The following is a 21170-nucleotide window of genomic DNA, read 5'->3' on the forward strand; positions in this document are numbered from 1 at the left end:
TCAAGCCCATAACCACGCGGCCAAAACCAACTACCCATCCACCATTGGCCACCATTATATTATACAAGGAAAATAATAATAATAAACGACAACCAATTGGTTGTCGAAGCGAATGAAAGAAGAGAATGGGTTCATCATCATGATGATGATGATGCTGATGATGCTGATGATGAGAGAGAGAAGATGGGAATGACTGCGTCAGCATTTGGCATGGCCATTTAATTGCACATCAAATGAACTTTAATTTTATTTTAATTGCTAAACAGGTTTTTGGGCTATACGAACATGATTCATTTCCAAACCAATGAACCAATTGTTGCCAAGTTTTGAATAATTAACTTGATTATCTTAATTTGACAGGCAATTTGACAATGTCAAATTCGAAGAGAAAATTTTGCTGAATTGGCACAAATGTCCTCCATCCACAATATGGGGAATTCTTCTTCCGTTCTCCCTCTCTCTGTAACGGTTCCCTTTTGTGTCTAAATTACCACAAAATTCCACAAGACCAAAAACCAGAAAACCTATGACAATTATCCACTAAAACTCTGTGAAATAGAAGAGCAAAAGAGAACATACATATTGAGAACATATTTTTGCAAATGGAATCGTTTTTATTGTTCAACAATGTTTTTAAACAATTTCTCAGTGGATATGTGTGTGGGATTGTGTGAGCCATGACACATGGCGGGCATAAATCTTGCATGCGGCGTATGGCAAATGAATGCGCCAATAACTCAATGAAAAGCAAAAAAAACATGAAAAGAAACCAAGCCAAACCATACAAAAACACAAAAAAGAGAATCGCCAAACCCGGCATGGGAAAATCCATAGGTGGAGGCTGAGAATAGTATGGTAAAGGGGTAAGGCAGGGGGCGGTGGCCATCGAATGACGTTGACCCAAATGGCTGCTGCAGCTGCCACTTCCGGTGGCCATTGGCTGACATCGTCTGACAATTGACTTCCGTTTTAAATTTCGCACAACTTCCGACTTGTGCCCATTGCAAATTCATTTCGACTACCACAAAAACAACAAGAAAAATTAAACAATATATAGAAAGGAAAAACAAAAACAAGCACAAATTATGCTAAAAGCGAGAAAGAAAGCGAGTGAGAAAGAGGAAAAAAATAGAAAATGGCGTACAGCGAGGTCAGCTCGTCCTTGACAAAGGTGCCAACAAATATGACAAAATGGCCGCCAGGCCAAACAAGAAAATGTGAAATTCTAAAAAACAAAAACTTCCTTTCATTCTTTTGTTTTTCCTTGCCATCCTTTTCCGCTTGCGCACATGCATACATATATATATTTTTTTTTTTTTTGGGGCAAATGCTTAGAATGGTTTTCGGCCATGACTTATGCGTTGGACCAAAAAAAAAGAAGTTCTTCAAACTTCGCTATCAATCACTCAATTTGCAAGACATCTAAATCAATCGAATTGACCTTTTTGAAAGTGATGAACCACAACGTAGCACTTACAATGGAAGAATGTCGAATTCAATTGGTTCGATTCAAATCGAAACGATCTTTATATTTGATAAATTTACTTGTTTGTTTTGGTGTTTTTGATCTGATATTTTGAATCTGTTGAATTTATGTGCTTTTAATCGTTTTGAAATAGTTTTCTGTTGCCCTTACCCTATCCCTAAGTATACCTTGAGTTTATCATTCTCACGTTACGCCATGTTCTGCTCTTTCACTTTTTTGTTTTCGTCGTCGTCGTCGTCTTTTTGTTGGTCCCGTTTACGGTTTATAGTTGTTGTTTCCCCACTCGATTTATTGTTGTTGCTGCCGTTGCTGCATAAAACAAAAAGAGCGCGCCAAATGCAAACAATGACAAAATGGCAACGCCAACAGCAGCAGCAGCAGCAGCAGCAACAGAGGTCGTCCAAGTGTTGGCAGGCGAGGTCCGAAAGTCGGACTAAGAGTAGGGCAGACAGATATACAGACAACAACAATAACAAGAATAACCCAAAAGTGGTAGAACAAACCCCACCTTCATCCCTTCCCTCCGCACTCTTTACTATGGAGAAGGGAGGAAAAAAAAAATTGTGGGCAAAAATAAAGAAAATGGGGTCGGCGCCGCAGCGTTGCCATATTTTTGTTTTGCGCGTCTTGTTTTTAATTTTATTTGCACTCGCTCCACTTGAAATACATTGTGCAGTAGCATCCCCCCCCAATCCTCCCCTACAACCATCCCATCGCTGCTGTCTCTGTCGTTGTCGGCCTCGTCGCACTGACCCCTGACCCTTCTAGAGTCTGACGAAAATTGTGTCAACCCAGGAGAGAAGAGGCAAGATATGAAACAAGGGCCAGGGCCAGTCAAAGACAGCGTTGACTAATATGCGCTTACATTTAGTTTTTAGAAAATAGACAAAAAAAAAGAAAGGGAAGGATGAGAAAAACGAAAACAAACACCAAAAACTACGCGAAATAAAGATACCAGAATTCTGTCTAACACTTATTAAAAGGAACGAATAAGCTATACCCTTCACTTACTGACCAAAGTTCTTTTTCTATGGATTGCAATAAACCAACTTTGTTGATTGATTTCTTTGTCTTGAATGGGGTTTATTATTCCACTCTTCCTGAAATGAAATTGTTCCAGAAGCTTAATAAACGTTTTTATTATTCCCAAATATAAATAATTAGGGAATTGAATGTTAAATTGTAAAGAACTTCATAGTATATTAAATCCGTAACCATTTTGAACTCTTTAGGTAACGATATACAATAACTTTTATTCCTGAAATCCCATATCTAAATTAAGCTCACTGAAATGTTGCCTACTTTTCAGCGCTATTTCAACTTCTAAGCAAATTTTGTTCCATTTGCTTCAAATCGTTCTGCAAGGTCTCGATATACCTCAAATGTTTCTGTTTTAGTTGAGCCTGTATATACAGGGTATACCTGAACAAATGTGGGCCAAGGAATTGCATTTTTCTGGCGCCGTTTCTTTTCTAACTGAGCGCGATCCTCTTGTCTCACCTCAACCTCAACTGATTTATGTTTTCCACCTTTCCCGCAGGCCGCAAAATTGTTCCTCTCATATTTCCGTTTTCATTTGGCTATTTTTTTTTGGTCTTCGGTTTCTTTCACTCCATTTTGAGCTTAATTAGCAAGTTTTTTGCCTGCAAATGGCATTAGTGGGTTAATTAGGGGACACACACACACACACACACACAGAGTCACTTACTCATACATTTATATACTTATCAATGTGTGTCAGCCAACGCCTTTCACCTTTCACCCATTTGCCTGTTGCCTGAATGCCTGCCGCTTGCCTAATGAGCTTTCACCTAAGCCAAATCCACGTGGTCGGTCGTTCAGAATTTGCTGTATATGTATCTTATTTTTTTTTTTTTTTTTTGTTATTTTGATTTTGATAAATTAATTGAAGTGCTGCCTGACATAAGAAGTAAAATCAATTAATTTTCCTCGTTCATTTTAGTTTCAAATTCGATGAATGGCAAAAGTTTTTCTGATTGAATTCGCCTTTGGGTCTATATCATAAAAAATTCAAGACTTTAATTTACCATTTTTTGGCAATTTTCGTAAGTCTTGAGAAAATTGCATTTATTGTTTGTCTTTTATGTTCACTTCATTTTATTATCTTTCAATCACTGGGATTTACGCACAAAACTTTCTTATACATAAACACACTTGGATACGAGGGAAGTTAGTATATTTCTGATCTCTAATCGTCCTAGATAATTGTCATATCAGAAGAGAGTCTAAAACCAGCCCTCGTAAAGCAATATAAACACTGATAATTTTGTGCATTTTTCATATTTATTTCAGTTTTTCCTAGTCCTTTTTGTTTTGTGTTTTACTGACACAAAAAGCAAGAAAAATATTGTGCCAGAATGTCACCTGAAGCCAAGCAAAAATTTTACCCACATTTTATTCGAGATTTTCAAACAATGCAGTTTACCAAAAATAGACAGCAAAATGGTTATGGATATGGATGTCGGAGGGAGTGGTCAATAAAGTCGTGCGTGTGTGTGTGTGTGTGTGTGTATCTAGGTTAGCTCCCCGAAAATGGCAAGAACAACAAACAAAAGCATTTTACTGGGGCCGAAATGGGCCGGTCCGCATCTGCGTAGGTTAGCAAAAGTGCCAATAAAATTAAAATATTTTCGACATAAATCAAACTACAAATTGGGGCCAAGTGAAAATAAATGAGTTGACAATAACAAAGAGAGCAAACAGATGGAGAGAGAAGAGAAAGAAGAGAAAGTGTGAGAGCAAGAGAGAATTTGTTGAAGATACATGGGTGAAAAATGACAAAACAGTTTGTCCTGAAGCATATTAAGAAAAGTCTGTCAAGGATTTGATTATGTAAAGATTCAAATTTGTAAAAAAAAGCTATAAGTTCTTATGACCTCAAACAGGACGTAGACAGGACAGATTAGGACCAATCACTAATAAAACTACTACAATCAGTTGAGGGAAATCAAGTTTTTAGAAACATTATTAAGGGACCTTTGACCTTTAATCGTTCGATCGGACTATCAGTCAGTTTAGAACGAAGTTTTAAAGCCTAAAAATGATTTAATTTTTATCTCTTGGAGGGTATTAAAAAGTCGCATTCAGTTTAATGCGATGCAGTTCACATTTCATTGATAATTTGGATGTATGTATGTGTAGATTTTATTTGCTTTTTTTATTTTACACTTATTTCTAATGGTCTCTCGCTGCCTCGTTTGTCTGTGCTGTCCTCCTGGTCTTTTCCCCCCTTGTGCTCGCTCTTGGACTCCTATTGCCCGTTATTCTTTTGTACCGTTTGACACCCTCTGACAGTTCTGGTTGGCGCTTGGAAATTGAAAATTGATATGGCATTGCGTCCCTCCCCGCTTTGTACGCTCTTCTATTACCATTTTCTGTTGGCCCTTATCGTTTCACACTCTGTGTGTGTGTGTGTTTGTCTTCCTCTGTCTCTGTCTGTATGTCGCGCTTTTAAAACATTACCATGCACTTATGTATAGTGGCAGCAGCAGCAGCGGCAGCGGCAACAGAGCTCTAAACGAGCTCAAATAGTAATGACAATGCTAGGACCAAGACCCCGAACCAACCAAACCAAACCAGTAACAGAACCAGAACCCATATTCAATACCATGGGAGACCCTCGTAAGTTACAGTACAGTGGTAACCAAGTGTGGGAAATTTAATCGGATAAGCAGACAAAGCAAGACAGACAGACAGACAGATAGCGGTAGATAGATAGGGGGATCGAATTACATGAATCAACATTCAAGATGATTCTGATTCCGATTTGTTTATTGACAGCTTAGGAGGAATGAAGGAAATCTAATGATCGGTCAAAGTTAATTGGCAACGTTGCTTGGCTATGTTAAGTTGATACTTGTTAATTAAATAGAGTATAAACGAGAAATGAGTTTCATTAATTTATGGATAATAATAAAATAAACTGAAATTGCAATAATAGTTTGATAATTGATAAGTAACAATTGGGACTTATCGAAAATTCGATTACCGAATCGAAGCAGTGTTTCTGGAATAGCTAAATGGAACACTGTCATAAGTGATGCGTCTGTGTGTGTGTGTTTGCACATTTTATATGCAATAGATGATTTTTCACACTGTAGTTAATGCTATCAAATGCTGTCCGCTGTGTTCTTTTCTCCTGCCTCTCCATGCCCTTCACACTCACACTCAACATGTAAAACTCTTTCCGTTTCCTTTTTAGCATGTTCGCGTTTCACGTTTCCCCATCTTCATATGGGTCTGTGTGTGTGTGTGTGTGTGTGTGTGTATATTATAAACGCCACCATTTATTCAGCTCTTCCCCCTTGTCTCCTTGCCCTCCTCTGATTCAGGAGTCACATTTTTTCTGCTTCTTTGTGCCGACTGCAGCAGCGGCTGCTACTGCTGCTGCTGCTTCATCTGACATGATTTCCGCATGTCGTTTGAGTTTTTTCCCCCTTTCTTTTTTTGCTCTGTATATGTATGTGACTATGGGTCTGAGTGTGTGTGTTTTTTTTTTCCAGCTGACTTTTCTTGTTGGCTCCGCTGCTATTGCTACTGCCACTGCTGGGTTGTTCGTGTGCTCAATTTCATACAACAAAAACGAAAAAATGCAAAAAAAAAGTCGAAAAAAGAATTGCCGGAAAGGTAACTATGACTCACAGAAGCTTAAATACCCTTGCAGGTAATCTAGAAAGGGTCTTTAAATCGTTTTCCCAATCAACTTTCTAAAGATTCCAATTAGAGTACGTTAACTACAACATTTGATCAACATTTGTTTTGCAAAAGTGTTTCTTTGTTTTTTAAAAGTATTGGTCAAGAAATTAGAATCTTCGTCATAATATTCAAATATTTTCATTTAATACACTCGAGATATTTAAGGATCGAAGCTTTAGCCCATAATGAGACACTTTAAATGTTTCTTCGAAAAGCAACTGAGCATGTTTATTTACTTGGTGAATGTCAAAATATAAAACTTGTTTGCAATATCCACTAGATAAGAACATTTCGAAAGAAACTTAATTTTTTGTTTCGATAGAGTATAATAGAGTAAAATTGGGAGCATTGAAAAAACAAAAGGGTGAAGTTGCTTTTGAATCTTTGTGATAAATTGCGATTATATTAATCTCTTTGGCCCATCATTGTCCCTTCTTCTTAAAATTTACTTTGTAAAGAGAACACGAATGCGAGTCATGCTGATATAGTTGGAGTTTTTGGCTTGCAAATGATTGACAAATAATAAGCCTGGTTAATGTAATAGTGAGGACTTTGCAGACAACTTCGTAGGATGTTGAATAATAAATATGACTAGGACATGTGAGTTAAAATGAACCTGCTGATAAAGTGTAATTGCTTCAGTTTGTACTTTTAAAGGAATTCAGTTTACATTAGTTTTATTTCAGATATTTCGATTAGGCTTAGTGAGTGGTTTAGATTAAGTCAAGGGGGACAGTTGATATTCGCCTTGTAACTTTTTTAGTCGCAACCGAAATCTTGATTAAAATGCTTTGTCTTCTTGCTGAATTCGTTTCGTCTTCTTGAGGGCTGGCTGAGTGACAATGCCAGACCCAACTCTACACTTATGAACGTCCTCTTTGATCGTGCAGTAATAACTTTTAGCCTTTTTTCTTCCTTTCCTCTAATTTGTTAATATTCACTCCATTTAGAGTTATTTTTCAAATTTTTAAGAGGACCTCTGTATAATACTGAAGATATTAAGTGATCTAAAAACAAATCAAGTTTAATTTTGAATCAACCATTATATATTTTGTGCATGGCTATAACTATAGATTTTTAAAAAATGCGTGATCTTTTTTTGGAACTTTAATCATAGTTTATGCCAGAAAATATCGAAATCGGAATCACTTCAAGTCCTACGTCAAAAATCTTCAATTCGCACCAAACTTTCAAGAGTAAATAAATATAATAATAAAAAATGAATTTTTCGCACTAAGATTGTTTTATAAAGACATTAACAATTATATTTAGTTTATTACTTTAATCAAAATGTTTCATTAATAATTTCCACTTTGATTCAACTTAAACTGGTTTATTGATTAGCTAATAATTTTAAATTCAAACATTAAATGTTGATGGAATATTATGAACGACCCGCTTGGGGGAATTATAGAGTATAGAATGTCAGTTTATGTTGATGTCTCTGCATGCTTTTCCTGTCGCGCTGTTGAGTTGCCGTTTGCCTCTTGCCTCTTGCCGCTTGCCTATTGCCGGTTGCCTTTCTGCCATTGATATTGCCTCTGACGAAATTGAGAATTATTATGTTTAAACGTGTGGCGTCGTTGCCATTTCGGATTTAGTTGGGATGCTGTTGCCCTAGTACCATGCTCACCCGCCCCGCCTTCTTTGTTCGTTTTCTTGATTTTGAGTGACATGTGCATATGTCTTGTGAGCCTTCTTAGCCTGGCCTTCTGTTGCAGACTTTGAGGCGCTTCTTTTCGTGACGAAATTAGATTGCCACAGGCGGCTGTCATCGTCGTCGGTTTAAAGCTCAAACAAAACGCCATCTCATCGCTAATTTTATTATATCAAAGACATTTTATACAAATATGTCAATTTTTGTATACTCATCGCACGAATTTTTCAAATGTTTGATTAATTTATGATAATCCTTGAAAAATTTTACATTAGAGAGTATGCCACTTCAATTTCTGTGGTTCTACACCAGCTGCAGGGTATCACACTGTCTACTTAAAGTGGAGTTGTCTGTCTCTTATTTATTTTTTTTTTTCGTTTGCTTTTTACTAGGAAATAATGCAACTCTTATTCACTCAGTCAGTGTATGTCATGTTCCTATAAATTTCAGTAGCCAAATGGCAATCAATAGTAAGAGGCACATACCACATGTACCTTCCTTGCTAGTCCTCCTTCGGTTACCCTGCACAAACCAGGTTTCCCCTCCACTGAGTTGAGACAAAAGTCAATGCCATGTCCGTGTTGCTGCTGTTGTTGTTGTTGTTGTTGTGCTACTATACAAAAGGCTCTTTGTTAAACACACACACAAAACTGACTGAGTGACTCTGACTTACTGCCAAAGGCTAATGAAGGCAAGACCAAAAGCAAAGGCAAAGCCATGAGTAAGACCAACAGCGGTGGAGGCGGTAAGAGAGAGAGAGAGAGAGAGAGAGTTTCCAGCTGCAGTTTGTTGTGAGGATGGAGGACATACATACAGAATGCATTTTCCACTTGGCAATGCAAAAGGCTACACGAGCCTCACACACGAGTGTGTGACTGTGTGTGTGTTGACTTCAAACAAACAAACATGCAAACAAACATACAAACAATCAAACAAACAAACAAAACACAGGCCGGCAAAAGCGCATAGCCAAATAACAACAAGCAGCAGTAGCAGCAGCAGCAGCAGAAACAACAACAAGTTGAAAAAATATATATACATACATATATGTATATATGTATATGGAATTTGTATAAACTGGCACAAAAGGCAAAAGAAATTAATTTCTGACCAAGAGCAACTTCTAATTCTAAACAAAAATGCAACTCAAAGTATACGAAGATCACAAAAAGATTCTATACACTTTTGAATTGAGCATTTCTTTACTTTAATTCCTTTTTATGTCATTTGAGCAACATTTTCGAGCGTGATTGCGAATTTAAGACGAGATGATAATTATCATTTCTAATTAAAGGCAAATGTTCCAATACTAAGAAAAGAAATGTGATGAAAATGTTAAATTATGTGAAATGATGCTGAATTTTCCTCTCAGGAATTGCAATCAAAACATGTCACTTTGAATGACTTTAGTAAGCTTAATTAACGCTGATTAACTAACTGTGTTGCCTAATGGGAGTCAGAAGTTATTTTTCTTGCTTTTCCCTATATCAAGTATACGTCATGTCAGCCAGAGAAGAAATATTAATTATGCCAGTTGCAGCTGCTTTATGTTGTTGTGTTCAGCTTCGTATTACATTTCCATTTAGTTACAAGCCACCCTATACTCTGTCCTTTATCCTTTTTTCGCTGTCAACTGTCTGTCTTAGTCCGTCTGCTGGAGCTAATCAAGAAGAGAATCGAATTTTACTGTGCGTTCTTTTTTGCTTCTCTTGGTTGTATAACCGAAATCTCCTCCGTTGGCAATATATTTATGTAAATGTATTTCAATTAAAATGCAATGTGCAACGAGGCGACAGATGGTGGGCGTGGCATGGTTTGGTCGGCGGTCCAAAGGAGAGGGGGGTAGAGGAGGTAAAGGCGTGGCAGTTGGCTTTTAGCTGACGGCAAATGACGACAAGCAAAATAACTTTAAATTAATTAAAAACGCGCCAAGCAAAAATGTGTTTTAAGCTTGCGTTGACAACAAACCGCCACAAAGCAGGATGAGGAGGTGGAGCTGAAGCTGAAGCTGGAGTAGGTAGACGCTCCACAGCAGGAGGTCCACGAGATGGGAGGAGTAGCTGTAAGATGATGCAGGAGTGGCGGGACACACTCACAAACACAAACATACCTCGCCAGCTCCCTATAAGGCAAGCAAGTAGTAGCATCAGCAGCTCGCTTGACTCCTCTGTCATGACGACGCGAAGCTCTGACGACATGGCGCATCAATGTCGCGGAAATTAATTGAAATGAAGGAAAGGAATTTTCCATGAGCAAGGACCCGAAAAGACAGCCCAAGTGAGAGAAGAAGAGGCCCGAACACGCAAACATAGGCAACAGAAGTGAAATGGAGCAGAGTGGAACGAAACTGCGGAACGGAACGGAACGGAAAGAGGCTTAGCGCACAAGGACAGCTCCTGTAAAGGAGTAATGCCTCAAATGAAATAATGGAGATACATTTCATGTTCACGCCTTAAAAATATACATACATACATCTGTTCATCTGTGAATGGAAAATGGCTTTATTTGGTTTTTAAAAATTTGTGGCCTGGGTTGACAAGTTCAAACAAAAAAAAAAAAAAAAAACGGCGTTAATTTTTTGCCAGGGTTGCCATCTCTCTATCCAAAAGATCAAGCATTATTTCAAAGATTTTTTTGATAATTTTTGTTTGGTATTTAGTATCTATCCAAATATCCTACATAATCAGCTTTCGAAAATCTCTTTAGGGTTGCCACAATTACAAGAATGTCTTTTATCCCCAAGACATTCTTTTAGTAATTGTTGTATTTGTATTTTTCATAAATATTTAAAATATTTTTTTACTTCCCTTTTCGTTTTCAAATTAGTTGCAAATCCTTGATTATTTACGCTATACTCGATTTTTGTTCCTATCCGTATGATTTATGATAACGCTAGTGAGCACTGTCAAGTGGCCAAGTGGGTTGAAGGCGTTGAAAGATTTTAGATTCGAAGAGCTTAGCTCAAATCTAATATCGTTTGGCCACAAAGCCTGTTCTACTTACCTTTTTGCCCCGTTTCTGGTCTAGACTGAAAAGTTTTCAGCCAACAAAATGAAATTAAGCAAATAAATTTGAGGCGGATTAGTTGATATAGAGACAGCAAGAGCAAGAAAGAAATATAGAAAGAGAGGACTGAAGAGAGAGAGAAAGAAAGAGAGAGAATGAGGAAGAGTAAGGGAGATAGAGAAAGAAACTGGACTGCGGAACGTTTTGCGGCTTAGCGAGTTATCTGGCAAGTCGTTTAGCCTTATGTGTTTGTGTGGGCGTGGCTGGCTTATGGTTTGCTTTTCTAAATACCTCCCCCTTACCCGACACTTCTTTAGTCCTCTTTCCACACACTCACACTCACACACACACACAGCCGCAAAAATACGAGCCAAAGAAAATTGCACATGAAATTGGAGTTTTCAAGTCGAGGAAGTCATCGTCGCATCCAGGCAATTAAAATGTGCAGGAGCCAAACCCAACCCCAACCCCAAAGACCAAAGCCCAAAACGCAGACCCAAGCACATCAAAGCTGGGCGGCCACGTGGTTTCGTTTTGGCCTTCTATGTGCAAGAGACTAGGAGAAATACTAGCCACAGACAGACGGATGCAGGGGCAAACAGAAAGGCCAAGTCATAGCCAAGCTCACCTTACCCAATTTGGAGGAAAAATATTGCAAAATTTGCCAAGTTCTAAAACATTTGATACCTAGCAATAACTTTTGGGCATAGAAGACAACTAGTTTCTCTTTAAATTCATATTCTCATTCTGACTCAAGTGTAAAAACTTTCTACTCTAAAAGCGTTGCTACACTTTTTACCATGATCATTAGCCGCAATCATAGTAAAGTTAGTTCAACTCTGTCTAAGCCACAAATTGAAGGGTATCATACATTCAAATACATTTTTACGTCTGTATTGCGCTATGGTTTACTTTGGTTCCCTTTTTTGGCATCCATTTGAAAAATTAAAAATTAAATGACATTTGGCGGGATGGATTTTTGCGAGAAATATTTGTTTATTGCTAGAAAACAAAAAAACAAAACCAAAAATTGGAGAGGGAAGAAAAAGTCCGTATCCATCAGAAAGGATAAATATGGATATATGTATCTACGTAAATACATACATATGTGATGTGTGGATTTTCTGTTTGTCAGTGTGTACATGTGTGTGTGTGTGTGTGTGTGTGTGTGAGAGTGTTTGATATAAAAGCCAAACTGTGCGCTATTCGTTTTGAATGCATTTTGATTTGATTAAGTGCTACAGCTTTGAGAGAGAATCGTTTCGTCTCTTTTTGGATGTGTGTGTTAAAACATTTAAACATTTGCAAATGCAATTTAATTATGAAATCAAAGCTATGCAATAATGATAAGCACCTGCAAATGCTATGAGTTTCAAGCTTAAACGTAAAACATTTTCAAAGATTTTGCCAATAAAATATATGAAATTCATTTACTCAAAACTTTTTCCCTTCTTCGTTTATTGCAGGTGAGTTCTGTTTCGGTTTTAAGTTGCATTCGAAGTGGTAAGAAGAAACAGGAAACTTTTTCGTTCGGTTTCATTTTGTCGACCAAGTAAGTAGAATCACAAAAGAAAACAAAACACGAAACCGGGAGGTAAATATGTCAATGATAAATGACATTACACGGGGTTTATATGTATGTATATATATATGCTATAATGATAATGCAAAGGAATTATGCTAATAGCTTAATACCATCGCACTTAAGGCAAGAGCAGCAGCACCAGGGACTGCGACCTGACAAACGCCCAAGATTATACTTTTTTCTTCTGCCTCTTTTTTTTTTTTGGTTTTTGTGTTTTGCTTACCCTGTCGACGCCTTCTTTGGCTGATGCTGCTGCTGCTGTTGTTACTAGTTGTTGTTGCTGTTGTTGTTGTTGACCCAACTCGGACTTGGTCGCGGACTCTTGGCAGCTGCGACCACAAGAAGAAGCAACAACAATAAGTGCAGTGGGCGCAAGTGTTTTGCTTTTAACTCTGGTGGGGCCCCTATTCACCCCCTCTATCAAGATGGAATACTCAGTCTCGCAATGGCCAGAAGCTGAAGAACAGACGATTCTGTTTTTTTCTTTCACTTCTTCTTTTGGCCTAATGTGAAAGAAGTCTGAAAGTTATGACTGAGCAAAAACTTTTACCAAAATGTCATTTGTGCCGAACTTAAAATGGCATGGAGCAAAAAGCATGAGGAAGGAAATTGTTATTTAGAACAGATGTGCCAAAAGGAAGAAAGAAGAACTGAGCAGACCAAAGTCGAGGACAAAGAGAACATAGGAAACAAGAAAACCAGAAGAAAGGAAAAAAAGTCATATGCAAATCCAGAGAGAAAAAGAGAAACATATTCAAAGGTTTATGTATTTTCATTTCTTTTTGTGATGGAAAAATCTATTTAAATAAATATTTACTTAGAGAATGGCAAAAAAATAAAGAATATCCAGAAAAAATCTCTGCTTCAGCCAAGGGAAGTAATTTGTTAAGTAGACCAATAAAATGTAAAATGCATTATTAGTCCAAAGGAGAAAAGCGGAAGAGATTGGATAATCTTAATTTCCACAAATTTGTTTGACTTTGGAAGGCTTGTTCTTCAGTTTCAAAAACTAGATTCAATGTCTTTCCTATTTATTAAGTGACAACTATAGAAGAATTGTAATCACATTTGCTAGGACTTTTACTGAAGACTTCGAACTGATGATGATGAAACAAAAGAAAATATTACTCAATCTATCAACTTCATGCTAGCAGTCATCTCTAGGCGAAGTAGATTAAAAGGAAATGAAATGGAAGCATTCACTCGGAGTAAACGATTTTGAAAATCGCTTTTAATCTCCCCAATGGAAAGCTACAAATGAGAGATGGCGAAAAGTTCAAAATCAGCAAAATGGAAGACTAGAGAACTCTAGAGAGAGAAAGGCAACCAGCCACAAACAAAATATTAAATGATTTGCAGCAGATTTAACAGGCAGTCAGATGGTCAGACAGACGGATAGACCGTCATATGCATAAACTTCTAAGGACGTGTGCTTGAGGGGCTTCATAGGCAAAAAAAAAAGAAGAGAGAAAAAAGCCAGAGAGAGAGAGAGAGCGCAAAAAAAGAGTGGTCAGTCAAAGTGAAAAGACGAGACCAACTCAAAAAGAAAGAGTTCTGAAAAAGGTCAATTAGAATTCAAGATACTCTTAAGGCTAAAATTTGGAATGAACTAGTTTGCTCAATATAAACGCGAACTAGTTCACTTTTAGTATTATATTTCGTGCACTGCCTTAACTGGCATCATCTTTTTCGCCTAACATACAAATTTTCATAACAGGCCAAGAGTGCGTTTAAGCGGAGAGTAGAGTTCATTTCATCATTGGCATTATGATTGGAAGCTGTCGTCATCGTATCTTTTCCTTTGCCACAATTCAAAGGATAAGCAAAATTTCACAAACGGAAATGACCAAAAAAGCACAAAAAAAAAAAAAAAAAGAAATGGTAAAATGGTCCAGCAGAGTGAGAGAGAGAGTAAGGGAGGGGGGAGAACGTAGAATAGGGATTCATGAGATGGTTCTCTCAAATGCTGACCAAAGAGGCAAGAAGAGGGACCATATGCACACAAACACAAACAAACAAAAACATTTGCACACACACACAGACACACAAGAGCAAGCATCGCGCCCCTCTCACACAGACACATTTGCCACATCAGCAAATGATGTGAAAATGTCATTTCCAGGCACTAGCTGCCAAAGGTAATGGGCAAAAAGGGCATGCTGAGTAGTGGGGAGGGGAAGTAGTGGTTTCGGGCGAGTATAGAGGCCGGGGGAATACTGTAATGATGTGGCTGGCAGCCTCGGCACTAAATTTGCGGCAAAGCACATGCACACACACACATATATACACGCACACGAAAAAAAGGTTCACAAAACTACAAAACTAATGAGGGGTAAAGAAGGGTATATGAAGCTACAATTGAGCTTATCAAATTGCGCATACATGTCCGAGGCGATGGCTATGGCTTTGGCAATGACGATGGCTTCATTCAGCTCAACCGAATGGAAGCAAATCAAATTTAATTGAAATATTCCAAACAAATCGAGGGGGAGCAAAATCAAATATTTTGTTGCCTACTTACAAGGGCTGTGCATGTGCATGTGTGTGTGTGTGCAAAGGTCACCTATTGGCTTGTATAGGTGAGCATTCCTATAATGAAATAAGACTGATTTGCTCTTACACAAAAAATTGCAATTATTTCGCTTCCCTTTTAATTGAAAATATCATTCATACGCCATGTTGTGGCTTTAAAAGGGATTACTCATACGCAACGTTGTACGGTGTTAACACTTTCAAATGGCTTCCACAGCTATTAATACTTCTTAATCTTCAAGCAATGCTTTGGACCTTGGACTAGGAAGTGTTTGCTTCAAACAAGAAATGATCGGAACGTGTGCCGTTTCATGAATTCAGTTACTAAACGAATGTATTCATTTACATATTACTCATATGAAACATTGAAACAATAACCAGTAAGTGTTTCCCCTCTAGCAAGCTGATTACGGTCTTTTCTCTTTGCTGGTTATTTTTATGCCATCATTTAAGCTGATTGCATGGCTCAAAGTCAATTCACTCGGCAGCAATTTCGTTTTCTTCTTCATCGTGTGTTCAACCACTTGAGCATACAATTAATTTGCTGATTTACTTAATTTGCTTTGCTTTTACTTTTGGCCAGAGAGAATTCGTTTCGTTTGATGGGGATTTTCTCTTTGGCCTTTTGTCCAGTTTTTCGCTTACAAATTTGATCGTTAGCTCCTTACATTCGTGATGTGAATAAAACATGAATTGGTTTGGCAAATACATTTAGATTTGCTGCAAATAACTTTAAGGATAATTGTTCGATTCAATACCGAAAAAAAGCCTAGCCAAAAGAAAATGTTGCACTTGCATTGGCAAATTTAGCTTTATCAAAAACTTGAAGCTGCGTTTTCATTAAGCCACACAAACACACACGCACATAGTACTCTAAAGAGATGGAGAGGTAGACACATCAACTAGGAAACTCTCTCTCTCTCTCCCTTTTTTTTCTATCTCGGACATTTTTATCCTGGGGGCCATTTCATTTGCATTCCTCACTGGTTCACATTCAGTTTTTGCAGTTTTTTTCATTCAACGTATTTTTTTTTGTATTTTCCTGGCTTTTGTCTGTGCTTTTGTTCGCTCAAGCAATTTGGAAAAAAAAAGGCAACAAATGATGCGTAAGAAATGCTTTAATGAACACTGGACTTTCCAGAAAACACTTCAACCGAATGAAATCTATCTTGTTGTCTTTCTCCCATTCTCTTGGTCCAGCTCTTGCTCTTCGTTTATTTTTCTCTCAAAATTTCGGTTGCCATTTCCGGAGCATCTTAAGCATAGGCCAATAAATATTTAAGACAAAAACGGCAACTGCAACGAAATATGTTGAAAAAAAAACAAAATAAAGTGAGTGCAAGGAAAAGATAGGGGAGAAAGAAAGGGAGAGCCAGCGAGGGAGCAAGCGAGAACAAACGATGGAAGCAAACGAGTTGAGTAAATCAAGCTGCACTTCCGCCTTTCTGTTGGTTGTAATATTTTTATTTTTCTTTTTTCTTTTTGTACAACAAAATAAAGCACCACCGAAGCACACACACCACACAGCAAAACCCTGTCCACTTCCTTTCGCTGTCCCCTGCACCCTCCTCGGTTCCATGCTGCTGCCCTTGAGTCCGTTCCCTTGTTCCCTGTTGTTCGTTTGCTGTCTGCTGTCTGCTTTCTAACTGAATGAAAGGCCTTGGCGCGTTGACTGATTTCGAATGGATTTTCATGTTTTCCCCCCTCGTGTGTGTGTGTGCATGTGTGTGAGATACACAAAATCCCGTAGGTGCAAAATAGCGCACTCCAGGCAACGAAGCATGTGCACATTTGTGTTTTTCTTTCTTTCATTCCTTTCTTTTTTTTAATTTTTTTGGTTTGGTTGTGTTTTTTTTTTTTTTTGCTCTATTTTGTTTCTTCTTCGTGTTTTCACGTTTTTCTAGCCACTACACAAAACCAGAGACAAAACGAGACGGGGATATATAAAAGTAGGGTATCAAGGACTAGACAAGTGTGTTAACTTGCAAATACTCGCTGGGATAATTGTTAAAGAATGCTTTTGCCAACAAATTAATATTCACATATTAGACGTCTTAGAGAAATCGATAGGAGGAGAGATCACTACTACCTAAAAAGAATCCTCTCCCCTTAAGAAGTTGGCTATTCAACAGAAACTTAATTTAACTTATAAGAGTATAGAAACTTCGCCAAAAATAGTACAAACTAAGCTTAGATTTGAGTTTTTACTCCATTCTTCTATGCTCTTCGTTTTTTTTGCGCTCGCGTCCACAATGTAGTCTTAACTGAGGTTTTTTGTTCCTTAAAACTGAAAAGCCAAAGACAGAAAAAAAGTAGAAAAAAAGACAATGCGCCACGTCGATTTGAATATACCCTGCAACAAGTGGAGAGCCATCTTAAGCTTGGATGGGTCAAATACAATGCCAACACTTGCCATTATCTTCATTTCCCCAAGAAGTTTAGCTGACTTGTCGACCGATTTCACTATTTTATCGCGTTCAAATAAAAGACCATGTTAAATATATAAAGTAAACATCGCCTTCTCGCTGAAATTTGGTGACATTAATATACCCTCTTAGCCAATGAGTTCAAGAGTACAAAAAACAAAAATGAGCGGCAATATAAAAAATAAAAGAGAAAAAAAATATAGGATAAAAAAAAAATGGAAAAAGATGAAGGGAACAAACACACATGGGCATGGGCCACACTTCTGGGGATTGGGAGGTGACGTTGCTGTTGTTTTGGCCTCATGCTTCATGCGCTTTTCTTCTTTTTCCATGAAACTGGAAGCCTAACGATGTGCTTAAGCGGAAAACAACATTTTAGCGTTGTGTATGTTGCTATTGTTTGGTGATTTTCGTGAAAATCTACACAAGGCATACATATGTATATACTTATATATGCATATATATGTATTTTAGACAAACTTCAAGTTGCAGTCGGTGTGTGGCATCGCATCGTATCGTATCGCAGCGAATCGAATCGAGTTGGAAAGTCCTTCGACTTATTGAGGTGTTAAGGCAAACATTTCATTCAGAGTTGTGTTGGAGCAGCCATGCAAAGATTTATGTTTCATTCGTCTTTTGGCCAATGCGGCGTATACTCAACGAGTGTGTCTGTGTGTGTGTGTGTCTGCGATGTCAGCATGCTAAAGCAAAAGCAGTGTAGTATAGCAGACGTGATTATCATGCTGAAAGGCTAACGAATCCAAATAACTCTCAAGCAAATTGCTGATTTCCTTTTTGCACAAAAACCCAACAGAAATTAAGATTATATATATTCTTGATTAAATTTGAATATTAAACACTAACCTCACTGGCAGTTTCAAAAACGGAAGCAAACTCATAGTTTGCTAGTGTTTTTAAAAATGAATTTATCTTATCAAATACATATATCATAGTTGACGTTGACACGGAAATCAACTTAAATTTTGTTGGTATATAGAAATGAGTTTTCTGTGTGTCTTCGTTGCCTTGTTGCCCGTTTGATTTCCTGTCCTGACAACTGTTTATACTTTTGGTGGTGACTTATGTCCCATACTTTTCCCTTTAGTTTGCCTTACTAATGGGAAAATGCTTGATTTCTCTCTTGCCCTCACGCCATTTGCCAAGTTTCATTCTTTATTTTGCCATGCTCAGCAAATTAGCATGCAGGCGACACATGTTGTTGTAGCCCTGCTCAAGAGTTAAGTATGTCACATTAAATGATACGCAACACTTGACACCAAAATGTTGTTGGGGGTGGGTGAGAGGAAATCTGTTGTAAGCCAAAACGCTTGAGTGGCTGTAGTTAGTTTTTTCTTTGCCTCTGCGCCACAACGAGTCAGCCAACTATCCAACTAACCAAGAACTAAGCGACTGGGAAATTATTTTTCTACTTTATTAATGAGTCTGGGTAAACGCAAAAAGAAAATCAATAAAAATCCCAATGCTTCCTGCTTGCACCGTAAAGTATGCAATAAAATTGATTAAATGAATTTAAATGCGTTCGAATGGAACGACAAGAGAAGCTTGACAAGGGGAAAAAGTGTAAGTACCACAGGAGGTGGAGCTGGAGCTGGAGGTGGAGGTGAAGTGCGGGGGGTTAACAACAAGGATCTCTGGGCCAGAACACTTCACATATGCAAATCGCAGCAAAAATCAAAGGGCACAAAACGGAAGTTGATTTCAAAGTTGCCCTCAAAGAAGGGAACTGGGAAACTGGGAGGGTGGAAAAGCACTGCCAAAGGAATGAAAACGGAAAAGAAAACCCAAATATGGATGGGGAAAGGAAAGAAATCAAATAAAAAATAGGGAAACATATGGCAAAAGGGTTAAGACAAACAACCATATACAGACAATATATGCAAAGAAGGTTAGACAAAAATTTAGTTTACGGCCAAGTCAAAGTTGAACAACATTTTTTGACATCAGCATTGGGAAAAAAACATCTTTTCGAATAAGAAAAAGACACTGACTGCAAAAAATCTGCGCTCCAAAGGCTTGAAAATTTATTTCTTGTAAACTAAAGTTAACGAAATTCGTTGTTTTAGCAACTAAAATTTTGTTTATTAGATGGGACACTAAAATCTAGAGACAGTCACTGAAGGGTATGGAAGGAAAGAAATAACTGTAAAGAAAAATGTTCCTATTCCCAAATGTGAGAGTCAGAGGATTGTCGGTAAACTAAGTAGACATAGTTTGATTTGAATGATAGTGTAGCAGCTGTCATTGAATACCCATGCTCCAATCTCATTCTATCACTCTCATTCAAAACGAAACATCTTGCCAAGCCAGTCACAACAACAAAATTTCTAGTCCACAACAAAATAAAAACACAAAACGTTGAAACGAAACGAAAAAATCAAAAAGTAAAATGCATAGCGAACAAAAAATGTCCAGGCCCAAATCCACCATGAAATCCAAAACAATTTATCCATCCAAACCCAAAGCCAAATCTCGATTGCTGCTGCAGGGATCTTCGACAAAATGCAAATATTGGCCATCGCCTAAGGCAGCGCTGCAACGACCATTGCCGCCTTTGACCAAGGCCAAAAGCTGTAAATTGTTGCCAGTGAAATCGAAAAAAATTGCTGCCCACTGTTGTCGTTACAGTAGCCTCCCCGAAGGCTAAATCTAAGGGTAAGCAGCGCATGGGTGTTGTTGGTAAGGGCAAGGGCAATCAGCCAAAGGTCGCGAAAAATGCAAAGCAATGCCGTTCCAATTTGATGAGGCGTGCATTGAAACCACTGATACCAACACAACAGCATCCCCCGACGACAACAACGACGACGGCGATGAGGAGTCTAAAAAGAGGAAATCGTTTAGGAAATCTCAGTCGGCCATAATGCCAAAAACAGCAGCCCAAGTTGTAGTAGATGCCAGCGGCATCAAAAGCAAAAAAAATTGTGGAACTCCCGTGTTATTTTTAGTGAAGGATAGCGCCGAGCATCAACAGTTTATGGAGCCAATACGTTCCATGCGAAAACGCAGCAAATTGCAAAAGCCACAATCTCACACGCGGTCTCGGTCTCTGTCACGGGCTCGGTCTCTGTCACGGGCTCGGTCTTGGTCTCAAGCGGAAGTTCGTGCGGAATATGATGCCAGCGATCGTCTAACGGGCTATGATAAACGCTATATGAAGGCCATCAATGCGCTGTCTCACTCAAGACGGCCTGCGGCTGGTGGTGTGGAATTCTTTTACAACTTGGGGCAACGTGTTGCACCACCGAAGGAACGATCCCGATTGCCTTTGCAGCGATTGGCTGGTGGTGGTGTTGCTGGTGGTGATCATGTCAAGGATTTGGAAGTGCCGCTAACGAGTCGATTACCCATTATTGATTTCATATCCACGACGGAATTTCAGAGCATGTATGCGCCACAAGCAAAGCGTGCAGCCAGACGGTTTCTTATGTGAAAGCTAACGAGTGTAAGGACTGGCGAGTTTAATCTAAAAGCCTAGAAGTGATCTACCTGAGTATTTAGAATATTTGAAATAGTTATAATATTTCGATATTAGTTCGGACTCATAATATAATATCAAATATCAAATGCCTTAAACTGTTGGAAGTTTAGCAGAAAGAACGTGTAGCTAATAGCGAGTAACTAGTAGCGAGTAGCTAGTAGCGAGTAATAAGTAGCGAGTAGCTGGTAACAGGCAAGTAGAAAGAGTTGCTTCAGTTGCTTAGGAACAATTTCAATAGAACTGTGGTAGATTGAACTTTAATTTTT

The 21170-nt window shown here is 38.2% G+C and overlaps 1 protein-coding gene across 5 annotated transcripts in view; it reads left to right on the top strand.

Annotated features, from left to right (window-relative positions):
• Mnr (Membrane-bound Notch regulator) overlaps nucleotides 1-21170 on the top strand; it is an 81699-nt gene that overhangs the window by 14590 nt on the left and 45939 nt on the right. For all 5 annotated transcript variants that reach the window (XM_068298384.1, XM_068298383.1, XM_068298385.1 and 2 more), the window contains exon 2: nucleotides 12332-12417. The gene's annotated coding sequence lies outside the window, so the exon portion shown is untranslated. The remainder of the gene's footprint in view (nucleotides 1-12331; nucleotides 12418-21170) is intronic.

This window comes from Drosophila tropicalis, unplaced genomic scaffold (assembly GCF_018151085.1).
Source record: "Drosophila tropicalis isolate 14030-0801.00 unplaced genomic scaffold, ASM1815108v1 contig_867, whole genome shotgun sequence".
Lineage (NCBI taxonomy): Eukaryota > Metazoa > Arthropoda > Insecta > Diptera > Drosophilidae > Drosophila > Drosophila tropicalis.